The following is a 6,013-nucleotide window of genomic DNA, read 5'->3' as shown; positions in this document are numbered from 1 at the left end:
ATTTGATGAATGATTGTAAAAACTCACCAAATATTATAGGTTTATAATTTGATACGCCAATTGCACGTTTTTTCTACACAACACGCATTGTAAGCCAACATTTATAATAAATTGTCCTTCCATATACATCTAAGGCCATCATTTCAAAGTTATGGTAAAGAGAAACTACGTTAATATTAGTCATATATAGTCACTGATCGTATAAGACTAAAATGTAACGTTAAAATATGTTTTATGACTTTTCCATGTGATCAGGGTGTTTTTTAGTCTCTGATCGACACTTCACACGTTCCTTATTGTGTCTCTCCTTTCTATCTTTGAGCGTAACCGTTGTATGTTTTGTAAAGGTTTTTAAGTTTTCGATATTTCTATCTTTTTGTTGGTCCGTACGATTCCCGATTTATGTTTAATTTTTTAAAATTTTATTCACTTATCAACCCCACAACATTTATTTTGTTTCTGCAGACTTTGCATAATTTTCTTATAATAATGTCAAGTTACTAACATTAATCTGAACGTTTCATTACGAGGAATAACTATTTCGTTTCTTTGAGAAGTTATTGAAAAAAAAATGTCATTTATTATGGGAAATTCCTCTTTAACTTGTTATATTGCAAATAAAAAACTAGAGGCTCTAAAGAGCCTGTGTCGCTCACCTTGGTCTATGTGCATATTAAACAAAGGACACAGATGGATTCATGACAAAATTGTGTTTTGGTGATGGTGATGTGTTTGTAGATCTTACTTTACTGAACATTCTTGCTCCTTACTATTATCTCTATCTATAATGAACTTGGCCTGGTAGTTACAGTGGAAAATACTTTGTAAAAATTTACAAAAATTTACAAAATTTATGAAAATTGTAAAAAATTGACTATAAAGGGCATTAACTCCTTAAGGGGTCAATTGACAATTTTGGTCATGTTGCCTTATTTGTAGGTCTAACTTTGCTGTACATTATTGCCGTTTACAGTTTATCTCTATCTATAATAATATTCAAGATAATAACCAAAAGCTGCAAAATTTTCTTAAAATTACCAATTCAGGGGCAGCAACCCAACAACGTGTTGCCTGAAGGGTCTGAAAATTTCAGGGCAGATAGATCTTGACCTAATGAACAATTTTATCCTCATCAGATTTGCTCTAAATGCTTTGGTTTCAGAGATATGAGCCAAAAACTGCATTTTACCCTATGTACTATTTTTAGCCATGTCGGCCATCTTGGTTCGCGGGCGGGGTCATCGGACACATTTTTTAAACTAGATACCCTTATGATGATTGTGGACAAGTTTGGTTAAATTTGTCTTAGTAGTTTCAGAGGAGAAGATTTTTGTAAAAAATTACAAAAATTTACGAAAAATGGTTAAAAATTGACTATAAAGGGCAATAACTCCTTAAGGGGTCAACTGACCATTTTGGTCATGTTGACTTATTTGTAGATCTTACTTTGCTGAACATTATTGCTGTTTACAGTTTATCTCTATCTATAATAATATTCAAGATAATAACCAAAAACAGCAAAATTTCCTTAAAATTACCAATTCAGGGGCAGCAACCCAACAACGGGTTGCCTGATTGGTCTGAAAATTTCAGGGCAGATAGATCTTGACCAAAGAACAATTTTATCCTCATCAGATTTGCTCTAAATGCTTTGGTTTCAGAGATATGAGCCAAAAACTGCATTTTACCCTATGTACTATTTTTTAGCCATGTCGGCCATCTTGGTTCACGGGCGGGGTCATCGGACACATTTTTTAAACAAGATACCCTAATGATGATTGTGGACAAGTTTGGTTAAATTTGTCTAAGTAGTTTCAGAGGAGAAGATTTTTGTAACAGATTACAAAAATTTACGAAAAATGGTTAAAAATTGACTATAAAGGGCAATTACTCCTTAAGGGGTCAACTGACCATTTTGGTCATGTTGACTTATTTGTAGATCTTACTTTGCTGAACATTATTGCTGTTTACAGTTTATCTCTATCTATAATAATATTCAAGATAATAACCAAAAACGGCAAAATTTCCTTAAAATTACCAATTCAGGGGCAGCAACCCAACAACGGGTTGTCCGATTCATCTGAAAATTTCAGGGCAGATAGATCTTGACCTGATAAACAATTTTACCCCATGTCAGATTTGCTCTAAATGCTTTGGTTTCAGAGATATAAGCCAAAATCTACATTTTACCCCTATGTTCTATTTTTAGCCATGGTGGCCATCTTGGTTGGTTGGCTGGGTCACCGGACACATTTTTTAAACTAGATACCCCATTGATGATTGTGGCCAAGTTTGGTCAAATTTGGCCCAGTAGTTTCAGAGGAGAAGATTTTTGTAAAAGTTTACGGACGACGGACGACGGACGACGGACGACGGACGCAAAGTGATGAGAAAAGCTCACTTGACCTTTCAGGTCAGGTGAGCTAAAAACAACGAAAAGGGTTTTCTTTCTTTCGTGAACGTTTTTAATAAAACATATCAGCTCATAACCTATTTCTAATTTTATCGATTAGTTTTCTTTGTAATGAAAATTTAATGTTTTCTTTTAATCGAAAGCAATCTGAAAACAAGCGTGGTGACCTCTACTGTTGATTACTGTTTTTTTTTAAATACATGTAGCAAGATGAAAACTACATTGAGGCAAAGTACATGTATAAAAAATATCTCATTTTAGATTTATACTCATATATCACATTTAGGATGGAAATACATGTATTGCTGATTTCTAGGCCTTGTCCTGACAATTGAAACAACCACTAATCATGGATACCATTATGAAAAATGAAAAAACAAGTGACTCTCAAGAAACTGAATCGCTCACCTTGTACAAAATATGCCTTTTTCATATATTTCTTTCTTTATTGCAATCAATTTAAATGCTATAAATCCTGTTTCTAGTGAGACATTTTAGCGATGTTCAACTACATGCAGATCTTATTTTGCATTTCCAAGTGTCTATTTAAAAAACGAATGAAAATTATCATTCAGGGGAAATAACTTCTATGAGGAGTATCTTGACAGTGTGTGCCATGAAAACTGATTTGTAGATTTTACTATGCTGAACAGTTTTGTTTTTTTACTGTTTCTCACTATCTATTATGTCTAGATCTATTGTATCTAAGATGAGTTTATTTATAGTTATTGCAAAAACAACACAAATGGAAAAACAATCATCTTTTAAGGACAATAACTCATAACAGGAGTTAATTGACAATTTTATTAGCCATGTTGACTCATATGTAGATTTTATTGAGGTAAACATCAATGGTTTTTAAATTTTTCTCAATCTATAATGATTTCTGCAGTAAATGAAAAATGCATAAAATCCATCTTTCAAGGACAATAACTCCTGTAAGCGGTCATAATTGACAATTTCGATTAACTTTTTCACAATTTCTTTCTTTCTAAAAATTGTTCCTGCAAAAAAAAAACCCAAAAAAGAAAATGAGTCTTTCAAGGGCATTTTTTTCGAGACCTTGTCCATAATGATCAATTTTGAATCCTTTGTTTAGCTCCAACTGATCTAGTTTTTGAGCTATATCTCTGTTTTATTTTTAGCAACAGCGGCCATGTTTGTTGACGGACAAAATTCCGGATACATTTTAATAAAACTAGATAAACTGAGGATCATTTAAGTAAAGTTTGGAAACAATTGGCCTTGCAGTTTCAAAGAAGAAGGACGAAATATTATGCGTCAAAAGCGCTTTTCTGGACGTGTCTCGGTATTTTGTACATCCAACATTCATGTATTTATTTTTGATGTTTGATGGTTTGATGGTTTTTGTTGGATAATGTGTTATGTCTTATCGTTTGTAGTCCAGATAATTATGAAATTGCCTTTCAATACCATCATTGTCATGAAAATTGTTTTGACGAGTATTGTGAAAATAATTGTATAAAGTTCGAGATTGCATGTTAGGTACGTAAGCGCGTCATTGTTTGTGATATCCTGTGGTGTTTGTCGTTGATGGAATATGTTCGCCGTTGTTCTGCGATTTGTATGTTGTGTCGACTATTATATTATTTGTTTATGCGTTTCTCTGTGATAAATGTTCTTGTGTGTGTTTGTGCTGTATTTCTGTCACGTAGTGTTGTCATTTTAGCGATATTGTTTAACATTGTCATAAAGCGGGAGGTTTGGCTAGCCATTAAACCAGGTCAACCCACCATTTTTTCTTAAAATGTCCTGTACCAAGACAGGAATATGGCAGTTGTTATCAAATAGTTCGTTTCTATGTATGTTGGCGTTTGTTTTTGTTGCATTTCAGTATTCCTGCTGTTCCTTTGTTTTCCTCTCTCTTATAGTTGATGTGTTTCCCTCGGTTTTAGTTTGTAACCCGGATTTGTTTTCCCTCAATCCATTTACGACTTTTGAACACCGGTATACTACTATTGCCTTTGTTTAACATGAATTCGGAATGTTCAAACCCAATCATTTGAAAGCCAACGATGTATAAACACCTGAATAAATAAGAAGCTATATGACCAGAAGAGACCTTAAAACGGTAGCCATTTTCATCCATGTTCAATTTTGCATGAGACAGTTGGAACCTTTGTAAATGATTTCTACATTTAAGAAAAGTATGTGATATATCATATCAGGACCAAAGCACCGACTACTCGTGGAATAACAGTCAGCCACCAATTGTGTCGATCCAGATCTGGAAAATGAAAATAACACTTTATGAATTTCGTGAGGCCGAAGCGCTTTTCTGGATTTACCTGCATCACGAACGCTCAAACGCAAACATTTGTAATTTGAAACCCAAACATATAACTTCTTTAATAACTAATTCAAACGTTCACCGTCAAGTAAAAATAAACATTGTACCACATGACATCGAACATTTGACTCCTGTCACATTACGTCACCGTTTTTTCTAATGATCCAAATGTGTTCTTCATTGGCTCACCTAACTTACGGCGGATACTTTTCTAGGTCAAAGACTAGTTAACAAATCTACACTTTCTCCAATCATTAAGTTCCATTGTACCAGAATCTATGACAAACGAGACGATTTTAATTTTGAAATTATTAATTTCCCCCACCTTAGTAGCAATATACCAACTTCACCTGCATACGGGATACATCCTGTGGTGTCTGTCGTTGATGGAATATGTTCGTTGTTGTTCTGCGGTTTGCATGTTGTGTCGACTATTATATTATTTGTTTGTGTGTTTCTCTTTTATGAATTTTCTTGCGTGTGTTTGTGCTGTATTTCTTTCAAGTAGTGTTGTCATTTTAGCGATAATTTTTTTTTAACATTGTCAAAAAGCGGGAGGTTTGGCATGCCATTTAACCAGGTTCAACCCACCATTTTTTCTTAAAATGTCCTGTACCAAGTCAAATATGGCAGTTGTTATCAAATAGTTCGTTTCTGTGTATGTTGGAGTTTGTTTTTTGTTGCACTTCAGTGTTCCTGTTGTACATTTGTTTTCCTCTTATAGTCGATGTGTTTCCCTCGGTTTTAGTTTGTAACCCGAATTTGTTTTCTCTCAATCGATTTATGACTTTTGAACACCGGTATACTACTGCTGCCTTTATTTATATACATTTCGCAACTCATTCGGTATTCAAGAGCTTGCAGCTGCTAATCAGACTTTGTAAAACGTCACCCGTGTCTGAGCAGAAAGTTGATGAACCAGGGTTATGCCAAAGAACGTCTCGTCCTTTTTCTAAAAAAAGTTCATCGGAATATACCAAGAACTTGTTGATAATTATTCCGTATCAATTTCACAAATAAAACACGATGGTCTTGAAGTATAGATTCTAGGTTCTGGCGTTGTTTTTCATCTTAACTACGTGTTATAGTGTTCTTTTATTTGTCTTTTTAAATTATTTAAATTATTACTTTTACTGTTTAGTCTTTTTTTGGTAATATCCATTTGACGTGGCTCGGTACATCCTGTCATAGTGTTATTGTGCTATGTAAAATTTTTGTATTCTTGTCTTTCGTTTTTGCTAATGTGCTTTGTCTATATGCCTTTTTGTTTTTCTTTGCTTACATATTTG

Source organism: Mytilus californianus, unplaced genomic scaffold, assembly GCF_021869535.1.
Source record: "Mytilus californianus isolate M0D057914Y unplaced genomic scaffold, xbMytCali1.0.p SCAF_5, whole genome shotgun sequence".
Lineage (NCBI taxonomy): Eukaryota > Metazoa > Mollusca > Bivalvia > Mytilida > Mytilidae > Mytilus > Mytilus californianus.
This window is presented reverse-complemented; position numbering follows the sequence as displayed.